The sequence below is a fragment of the Hyla sarda genome, chromosome 3 (assembly GCF_029499605.1).
Source record: "Hyla sarda isolate aHylSar1 chromosome 3, aHylSar1.hap1, whole genome shotgun sequence".
Lineage (NCBI taxonomy): Eukaryota > Metazoa > Chordata > Amphibia > Anura > Hylidae > Hyla > Hyla sarda.
Window position 1 is genome coordinate 250,823,620 of NC_079191.1, and position 11,454 is coordinate 250,835,073.

Here is an 11,454-nt window from a genome sequence, read left to right on the forward strand (position 1 = left end):
CAGAGGCCCGGATGATCGGGGCAAGTGTCACATTGAGTGGTGGTGTCCCTCCGTCTCCCCTTCTTGTGACACACTCTGCATTTCTTCTGGGTTCGTCCCGTCCTGTGTTGGGGATCACACCTGGAAAGTGTTGGCCGGGGACGATCTGGGGACCTAAAGTTCCAGAGGTGCTCTGACCCGCTCTTTGGCGGTAACCATAGATGAGGGCCTTTAGAACTACCTCTTGGAACTCCAGGTATGTCCCTGTGTTGCCAGCATTCTGGTACAGTATAAAAGAGTTGTACATGGCAACCTCTACCATGTAGACTGCAACCTTTTTATACCATACGCGTGTTTTCCGCATGGCGTTATATGGCTTGAGGACTTGATCAGAAAGATCAACTCCCCCCATATACCGATTGTAGTCCAGAATACAATCGGGCTTGAGGACCGGTCCCACGGTACCTCGCACAGGGACAGGGGTGCTGCCATTCCCATGAATTGTGGTGAGCATAAGGACATCCCTCTTGTCCTTATACCGGACCAACAACAGGTTCTCATGGGAAAAGGCACGGGACTCACCCCGGGGGATAGGAGCATATAGGGGATGGGGCGGAAGGCCTCTTTGATTCTTCCGGACTGTCCCACAAGCGACCGTGGATCTGGCGGCGAGGGACGTGAAGAGAGGGATACTAGTATAAAAGTTATCCACGTAAAGGTGGTAACCTTTATCTAGCAATGGGTGCAAAAGGCCCCAAACGATTTTCCCGCTAACACCCAGAGTGGGGGGACATTCTGGGGGTTCAAAACAGGAATCTCGTCCCTCATACACTATAAACTTGCAAGTGTACCCGGAGGGACATGCCGCATTATCAGCATAATGCAAACATCTCCGAATGGCCTCGAACCGGGAGCGTGCCATTGCCATACTGTAGAGGGGTGTCTGGTAAAAGACGTCCCCACTCCAATATTGCCTGACACTGGTTTTTTTAACTATACCCATATGCAGCGCGAGGCCCCAAAAGGTCCTCATTTCGGCTGCATCGACTGGAGTCCAGCCCTCGGGTCTATCTAAAAGTGAGCCCGGGTTAGCGGCGACGAACTGTTGGGCGTACAGATTCGTCTGTGTAACCATCAAATTAACAAAGTCGTCACTGAAAAAATGACCGAAAAAGTCCTTTTCAGTGAACCCGGCGATGTTAATTTTGATTCCTGAGTCGCCAACAAACTCAGGAATCACAGGCTCGTGGTCCGCTGGCTCAGCCCAGTCAAGTTCTCCGGTACGATGTACCAGTGATCTTGGCAGGGGGGCTTCACTAGTATGAGCGCCAGGGGGACTCATACTAGCATGGGGAGGACGATGAAATAAGGAAGGTGTCGGAGGCAATTAGGTCATATGCCTCCTCCGCCGAAAACACTCTGCGGGCCATTTCCCTACTCTAATGTGGATACGGGGGGTGTGTGTGTGTGTGTGTGTGTGTGTGTGTGTGTGTGGGGGGGGAAACTTTATTGGTGTGTGTGCTGAGTGTGGTGTGGTGCGATATTACCTCCCTAACCCGCCCTAACCCTCCCTAACCTAACCTAACTAACCCGCTCTAACAGAAAAAAATATAAAATAAAAAGGAGCCTTTTTAGCGTTTATCTAATCAGTGGTGTGCGCACTGATTAGCGCTTGTGGCGGCAGGGGGCGCAGAAGTCAGTGGGGGGTCTGGCCACTGACCCCCACACAAAAAAAAATGAAAAATAAAATAAAAAAACGCTTTACCCCGAAAAAAATGCACCCACCTGAACCCCCAAAAAAACGCTGATCAGTGATAAATCACAGACAGCGGTGGGACAGGCTGCACACACAGGTACGTTCCACACAGTACACGCCTGCTACTGGTGGCACGGACCGCCTATGGGTGCAAAAAATAAACCGCGTTAACCGAAAAAAGTGCCTGTACCACAAAAAAAACGCTGATCAGTGATAAATCACCGACAGCGGTGAGGCACGCCGCACACACACAGGTAAGGTCCGGCCACACAGTACACGCCTGCTACTGGTGGCACGGACCGCCTATGGGTGCAAAAACACGCTTGAAAACCCGATAAAAAGCGCCGGCACCACAAAAAAAAAAACGCTGATCAGTACTACGGGACTGATCAGCGGCGGGTGGGCTTTAACAAACGGTGGCGGACCGCTCTTTTATAACTAAGAGGGTCCGCACACACGCTTAGTGAAAAAAAAAAAAAAAGGCTGGCGGCAGACCGCAGCGACCCAGCAGGGCCGGGGTCACGTAGCTAAAGGTGCTATGGACCCACGGACACCCACTGAGGTACGCTGAAAAAAAGACAAAAGAAAACTTTTTTTTTTTAACCCTAACCTGTCCCTACCTAATCTAAAGCTATCCCTGGCGATTTCTGTGCCAAGGGGCCACAGAAAGGGGGCAAGGGGCACTTTTTTGGACTCAGGGGATGGTGGGCAGCACGGGGCTCCGTCCTGCACACCAGATCTCTGTGGAATGGTGGGCAGAACGGAGCAACGTGCTCCTAGCCCCCACCATCCCCTCCCATTACTATGTGATTGGTGTGGCCACTTTGGCCACCCAATCACAACTGTACTGAGGGTGGTGGCCACAATGCCAGCCCCCAGTACAGCATGAATGGTGATTGGTGGTGTATACTACACCACCAGTCACCATCTATATCCGGGTCACAGGGTCACACGTGACCCTGATGACCCGGAACCGCTGCAGAACGCCGGTAAGTAGTTACCGGCGTCCTGCAGCGATCGCAGGTATAGGAGGTCCTCCGGACCTCCTCCTGCACACTGCCGGGATGTCTGCTGATAGAAATCAGCAGACATCCGGCTCCGATCCCCGCCCGGCGAGCGGCGGGGAACGGAATCGCAGCGCATCGCTCGTCTGAATTGACGAGCGATGCGCTGCAATCGCCGACATGGGGAGGCATAATAACCCCCCTGGGCATTATGCCGCGATGCCTGCTGAACGAATTCAGCAGGCATCGGGCACCGGCTCCCCTCCGGCTAGCGGCGGGGGGCTGGGAATGGACAGGACGTACTCCTACGTCCTCGGTCCTTAAGGACTCGGAAACGGGGGCGTAGGAGTACGTCTATTGTCCTTAAGGGGTTAAAATAAACATCTATATGTATTGAAGACTCCATGAACTTTTATCTACTGCTGTCCATGTGCCTGCAAAGATCCATGTTTGCTATTTTTCATTGATGCTGTTAGAGCAGGGAGAGAGAAGACAGTTTAGCAAAGGTAATGTGGATTTAAGCTTCTTATCCCATTATCAAAATTTCCTATAACCTTTGCTAAACTGTCTTCCCTCTCCCTGCTCTAACACCATTACACCCCTGCTCCCCCTCCCCTGTCTAAGGCTGGGTCCACACTACGTTTTGTCCCATACGGGAGCGCATACGGCAGGAGGGAGCTAAAACCTCGCGCTCCCGTATGTGACCGTATGCGCTCCCGTATGCCATTCACTTCAATGAGCCAACCGGAGTGAAACGTTCGGTCCGGTCGGCTCATTTTTGCGCCGTATGCGCTTTTACAACCGGACCTAAAACCGTGGTCAACCACGGTTTTAGGTCCGGTTGTAAAAGCGCATACGGCGCAAAAATGAGCCGACCGGAGCGAACGTTTCACTCCGGTCGGCTCATTGAAGTGAATGGCATACGGGAGCGCATACGGTCACATACGGGAGCGCGAGGTTTTAGCTCCCCCCTGCCGTATGCGCTCCCGTATGGGACAAAACGTAGTGTGGACCCAGCCTAAGTCTTATCTTCAGTCTATGGTTCTGTAGTAAAATTGTCCTTTCTCCTCTGTCCAGCGTAACCACCATTCTCACCTCTGCTCTCCAGCCCCCCCCCCCTCATCCTTATCTGCAACTTTACTATTGGTTGCTAGGGATGTTGTTGATAACCTCTGACAAGTGTATTTGCATCATTCTAATTGGCCCACAAGTGAAAAGAAGGAATATGCAAATATTCACATATGCGAATATGTGCACATGTGAATATTCGCAAATGCGAATATGCGGAAAAAGCAAATATTCTCAATTTAGAGTATATAGCAAATATATTCGCGAATTTGTGATATTCGCGATGAAAATTTGAAATGCGAATATTCATGCCCAACACTACCTGGTATATGCACTAGTACAAGTATGTAGCTATTGAAACTGAGAAAAAAAGGATTTCATGGAAAGGAGAAACTTTGAAGTGAGGGTTCACAATGAAATGCTTCCCCACTCCTATTCTGTCAGAACAGGACCGCCCATTGTTCGGTAATGGTGAATGTAAACGGCATTGCTGCAAATGATAGTAAACAGTGTAAAACAATAAAAGAGCGACACAGGAGGGATTAGGCAATATACTTTTGTAGAGTACAACCCCTTTAATGATAGTGTAAAAAATATTTTATTTGATATTTTTATGAGACCCTAAAATTAGTTACATAAAAATTTTTAGCGATTAGTAAAACTTTTGTAAAACAATCACAATTTCTAAAGTAAAATCATTGAGGCATGTTTGATATACAAAGTACCAATTTACCAACATGCTTTGTAAATTATTCATATATTATACTTTATTGGGTATAAAGAGAATTCGAAGTAATGAACAAACTGTCAGAATTCTAGAAGTCTTCATATTTTAATACACGGTGTATATTGTTTCTCAACAGGACAGCAGATGGACAGGCAACAGAGCGTGAAATTAATGTTATCTATAATATATTTATTTACTTTTATCTAAACATTTTAAGAGTCAGCTGAGAAGGTTTGTGTTTTGGAAATAACTCAATATTTTCTCATTTTGAACGTATTCTGTTATGCGGATATTTTTTAAAGCAAAGGGATTTGCTTTTTTATATTTTATCTACAAAATCAATTCTTGCTATAATAAAAATGATTTACTTATTAGTTAGAGTCACTTCTAGATATCTTCTAAAATATAAAATCATAAACTTTATGCCTCGAACACAGCAAGATGATAAACTCTATTGCTTCAGCAAGACCAAATATCCCAATTATTACTGGAGGAAACTAAGTTAAGCTACCAAATTACTTTTACTATAAATTGTTGAAGAATAACAAATGTAGAAAGAAATCGCTGAGCAAAATAGAAATATAGTAATACATGAAACTAATAATAAATGATAACAGTGTACATATTAGCCATTTGAAGGGGTACTTCACTGCACCAGCATTCGGAACATTTTGTTCCGAACGCTGAATGCAGGCTGGGGGGTTGGGACGTAACAGCCACACCCCTCATGATGTCACACCATGCCCCCTAAATGCAATTCTATGGAAGGGGGCGTGACATCTGCCACGCTCCCTCACATAGACTTGCATTTAGGGGGTATGCCCATGACCTCACAATCCCCCGCACCCAGTGTTTGGAGCAAAAGTTTCTGAATGTTGGGGCAGTGGAGTACCCCTTTAAGTTACTACCATTGGAAGGGTTGACAATGAGGGTTGATCATTCTCAATCTCCTGGTGCCATCATAGTCCACCACTCTTTGCAGTCCCTAGAGAATTAGACTGAGGGGAGGAATTATCAGTACTAGAATGACTGGTTATTTGCAGACAGAGCAGAGAGGAAGTTATAGGTCTGGTGTGTAGCACTATACTCAGGAGAATAAAAAGTAGAGTGTTAGGCTAGGTTCAGACTACGGAATTTTCGCCTGCAATTCCTCTCTGAAATTGCAGGCGGAAATTCCGCTTGCTAAAATGTATAGTGTAGTGAATGGGTTTCCGTTCACAAATTCACACTTCGGAATTTGTGAAGTGGAATTTGTGAACGGAAAATCCGCTTGAAAATTTCCGCATGAAGAAAGGGGTTGCTCTTTCTTCAGGCAGAAATCCGGAACACATTGCAGTCTATGGGAGACTGCAGTGTCCGCGCGGTCCTAGCGCTGACTGATTCAGTCAGTGCCGGCCGCACTCGGAATCTCCGGGCGGAAATTTTCTGCCCGGAGATTCCGTAGTCTGAACCTAGCCTTACTCTATGGGGACATATTTAGGGTATATAGGTATTCTCACACTGAGGAATTTCCGCAAGGAAGGGCAATCAGGCTAGGTTTCCACTTGGTTTTTTTTGTACACTTTAAAAAACGCCAGCAAAATGCCAGAAAAACTGTCTTCAGGGTACCACTCTGTGGGTCGGATGCTGAGTGCCCGGTCCACAGAGTGTAAGGAGACGAGGAGTGATGAATAGCATCAATACTCACCTCCCCCGGCCGTATAGCATACAGTGGTGCATAGTGTACCCGTGTATACTATACAGGAGCTGGAAATCCTGTCACTGTACTGACAGGACTCCCTGCTCCTACAGCCCCTTTGTGCGGCATACACTATATACATATATCTATAGATAGCTGTACATATTGAATACCGAACAGGAGGTCCACTTACTTCCCTCGTTCCTGTCCCTGCTGGGTCTGTGTAGCTCCGCCCCCTAGTGATGACATCATTAGGGGCAGAGCTACATACAGGATCCAGGCTGGTAAGTCTGAAGCTATGTCCTAACCCATTTTTTTGTGTTTTTTTTTTTTTTTGTCTTCTCGTTTCAGATCCGTAGATGCAGAGGATTACGGTGAATTCGATGGATTGCGATGGATGAACTGGATTTTTTTATTTTAATAAAATGGTTAATGAGGGCTGTGGGGGAGTGTTCTTTTTAAATAAAATAATTTTTCCAATGTGTTTTTTATTTTATTTTTTTTTATAGAATTTTCAGGCTTACTAATGGAGGCTGTATGATAGACGGAATCCACTACTAAGCTGTGGCTTAGCGTTAGCCCCAAAAACAGCTGCCGCTAACCCCCAATTATTACCCCAGTACCCACCACCACAGGGGTGCTGGAAAGAGCCGGTACCAACAGGCCCGGAGCGTCAAAAATGGCACTCCTGGGCCTAGGCGGTAACAGGCTGGCATAATTTAGGCTGGGGAGGGCCAGTAACAATGGTCCTCGCCCACCCTGGTAACGTCAGGCTGTTGTTGCTTGGTTGGTATCTGTCTGTGAATAAAAATACGGAGAACCCTATGCGCTTTTATTTATTTATTTATTTTATGGGAAAAAAAACGCATAGGGTTCCCTGTATATTCAGTATCAGCCAGATACCAACAAAGCAGCAACAGCTTGACGTTACCAGGGTGGTCGAGGACCATTGCTATTGGCCCTCCCCAGCCTAAATAATGCCAGTCTATAACCACTTAGGCACAGGAGTGCCATTTTTGACGCTACGGGCCTGTTGGTATCGGCTCTTGAGGTGGTGGGTACCGGGGTAATAATTGGGGGTTAGCGCTAGCTGTTTTTGGGGCTAACGCTAAGCCCTGGCTTAGTAATGGAATCCATCTATTTGACAGCCTCCATTACTAAGCCTGAAAATTTAATAAATTAAAAAAACACAACACATTGGAAAAATTATTTTATTAAAAAAAAAACACTCCCCCACAGCCCTTGTTAACCATTTTATTAAAATTTAAAAAAATTATCCAGTTCATCCGTCGTAATCCATTGAATCTGCCGTAATCCTCTGCATACACTGATCTGAAATGAGAAGAAAAAAAAAACACAAAAAAATGGGTTAGGACATTTTTTGCGCTCTCCGCAGGGGAGAGCGCCCATAGTGCAATGTTTTCCCAAACAGGGAGCCTCTAATTGGTGCAAAATTACAACTCCCGGCATGCTGGGAGTTGTAATTTAGCAACAGCTGGAGTCTCCCTGTCTGGTAAGACACTGGTAGAAGGGTCTGTTCACATTATACAAAACGGACAATGTTAATAGAGCCTTATACCCTTACCAGCCTGGATTCCGTCTGTAGCTCCACCCCTAATGACGTCATCACTAGGGGCAGAGCTACACGAACCTGCGGGGACAGGAGGAAGGTAAGAGGACTTCATCTTCTGTTTACACTATATACAGCTATCTATAGATAGCTGCATATATTGTATACTGCCCAAAGGGTTAACCTACACTGTCCAGCAGTGTAAGTTAACTCTTTCCTTGCCGGGCTGGCTTAGCGCACAGCTCAGCAAGGGGTTAAGTGAGCCAGCAATGTGTATACTGTATACACATTGTAGACTCACTGTAAGTTCTTGCTGGGCAGTAGATATAGGACATATATCTACTGCTCAGCATCAGCTGTTCTCCCGGCTCTGTAGCCTTGGGCACAGCTGAGTCCCCACAGTCACTTCAGGAGGATCGCAGCAGGTGTCAGGAGAAGTGACATCCGCTGCGATCTGTCCCTTACTGCAGGTACTACTACTCCCAACATGGAGCACACTCTGCTCCATGCTGGGAGCTGTAGTACCTGCATTAATAGACCAATCACAGCGAGTGTAACTTCTGAAGCCTGCAGCGATCTTCCTGTATAATGTATAGATGCAGCAGCTCTTCTATGGTCCCCTGCACTGACGTATATAAACACCTATTCATATTTCCCACAGAGTAGTGATTGTCTGGGACCATCTGGCCAATCACAGCTCTCTGCGGGAAATATGAATAGGTGTATATATACAGCAGTGCAGGGGGATCATAGAAGAGCATCCGGCCGCATCTATACGTTATATAGGAGGATCGCAACAGACCCCGGCGATCTTTCAATTAGTACAGGTACTACTACTCCTATCATGGAACAGTGTGTTCTATTCTGGGAGTAGTAGTCCTAGATAAAAAAATATATAATAATTAAATAGTTAAAAACACACACACTACATTTTTATTATTGTCTGCTACATTTTTAGGCCCCTGCCCGCCCACATAAATTGATCCCTGTTTAAAAATTAATTTAAATTTTGTAATAAAAAATAAACATTTTGTTAAATACAATTTTTTCCATCACTACTGTATCTTTTTTATTATTATTTTTTAATGGTACCGTATGAAATTTTAATAAAAAAAAAGGTATCTCCATCACTTTTTTGGATCACTAAGGTCCAAAAAAGAGTAAAAAACATCTGAAAAAATGCCAAAGTTAAAACCCACATGACTTTTTTCTTGGATGCAGGGCGTATCCATATGCCCCCATTTCCAAGTCCTTAAGGAAGTATGGGTACACCCTACATTCTTCCGGTCCCCGCCACTCACCGGGCAGCAACCGGACCGAGATGTCCGCTGATATCGTTCAGCAGGCATGCTGGCATTTCGCCTAGGGGGGGCCTGAGGTCCCCCCATATTAAGACCTGCAAACTGTGGCAATTCCGGGTCATACGGGTCTCCGGTGACCCGGTAAATAAGGGGGATCGGGAGTGTTCAAGACACCCACGATCCCCCTGAAGGGATAGGAGGGAGGTGGCAGGGGTGACACCCCTCCTATCCCTGCTATTGGTCATCAGGAGCGACCGACCAATAGCAGCTAGGGGGGTGGGGGGGTTAAAGTTCGGTTCCCCCGTTCTGCATACCCACAGAACTGTGTGCACAATGGGGGAACCGTCATGTGACCGGTGCTGGAGGTCACTTACCATCGGTGGCGGCGGAGGCGACGATTGGCGGCGGTGATCGGCGGGTGGCGATGACGTGCGGCTGGCTCTCTGGTGCAGACTACGGAAGCTGGTGAGTTGCCTAGCAACATCTGGAGGGCTACAGTTTGAGACCACTATACAGTGGTCTCGAAACTTTAACCCACCAGATGTTGCAAAACTAAAACTCTCAGCATGCTCAGACAGCTGTTTGCTGTTTGAGCATGCTGGGATTTGCAGTTTTGCAACATCTGGAGGGCCACAGTTTGGATATCACTGTGCAGTGGTCTCTAAACTGTAGCCCTCTAAATCTTGCAAAACTACAACTCCCAGCATGCATGAACAGTAAACAGCTTTCTCGCCATGCTGGGAGTTGTAGTTGCATACCTCCAGCTGTTGCATAACTACATCTCCCAGCATGCCCTTTGTCGATCAGTAAATGCTGGAAGTTGTAGTTTTGCAACAGCTGGAGGCACACTGGTTGGAAAATGCTGAGTTAGATTACAGAACTTAACTGAAGGTTTTCCAACCAGTGTGCCTCCAGCTGTTGCAAAAGTACAACTCCTAGCATGCACAGTCTGTGTGAATTTACCCTAAAAACACTACTTTAACATAAAATTAAGGGTAAAACACTACATATACTACACTGCCCCCCCTCCCCAATAAAAATGAAAAACGTATCGTACAGCAGTGTTTCCAAAACGGAGCCTCCAGCTGTTGCAAAACTACAACTCCCAGCATTTCCGGACAGCCACTGACTGTCCAGGCATTCTGGGAGTTTTGCAACAGCTGGAGGCACCCTGTTTGGGAATCACTGGCCTAGAATACACCTATGTCCACCCCTATGCAATTCCTAATTCAGTCTTCAATCTCTCTCACTTCTTAGCCCTGTCATATTTCCAGGAGACATTTTAGGGCCACATATGGGGGTATTTCGGTACTTGGGAGAAATTGCGTTGCAAATTTTGGGGGGATTTTTCTCCTTGTACCCCTTATGAAAAGGAAAAGTTGGGGTCTACACCAGCCTGTTAGTGTAAAAAAAATTAAAATTTTTACACTAACATGCTGGTGTTGCCCCATACTTTTTTATTGTCACAAGGTAAAAGGAAAAAAAGACCTCCAAAATTTGTAACACAATTTCTCCTGAGTACGGAAATATCCCATATGTGGGTGTAAAAATGCTCTGCGGGCGCACAACAAGGCTTAGGAGTGAGTGCGCACCATGTACATCTGAGGCCTAAATTGGTGATTTGCACAGGGGTGGCGGCTTTTACATTGGTTCTGACATAAACGCAAAAATAAAATACCCACATGTGACCCCAGTTTGGAAACCAAACCCCTCAAGGAACATAACAAGGGGTATAGTGAGCCTTAACACCCCACAGGTGTTTGACGAATTGTCGTTAAAGTTGGATAGAAAAACGAAAAATCATATTTTTTACATGTGTGACCCCATTTTGGAAACCACATATAATAAGGGGTACAGTGAGCATTTACACAACACAGGTGTCTGACAGATTTTTAACAGTGGTCCGTGAAAATGAAAAATGAAATTTTTCATTTGCTACGCCCACTGTTCCAAAGACCTGTCAAACGGCAGTGGGGTGTAAATGCTCCCTGCCCCCTTATTAAATTCTGTGAGGGGTGTTGTTTGCAAAATTGGGTCACATGTGGGGGGGTCCACTGTTTTGGCAACACGGGGGGCTTTGTAAATGCACAAGGCCCCCGACTTCTATTCTAACCAAATTCTCTCTCCAAAAGCTTAATGGTGCTCCTTCCCTTCTACTCAATGGGGGAGATTTATCAAGACCTATGTAGAGGATAAGTTGACCAGTTGCCCATAGCAACCAATCAAAGTGCTTCTTTCATTTTTATATGGGCCTCTCAAAAATGGAAGAAGTTATATGATTGGTCAACTGGTCAACTTCAAATCTCCCCCAATCAGCCTTACTAGGTAGGAGGAGCATGCTGTGAGCGTAACTAAAGCTGCCGCATCCCCT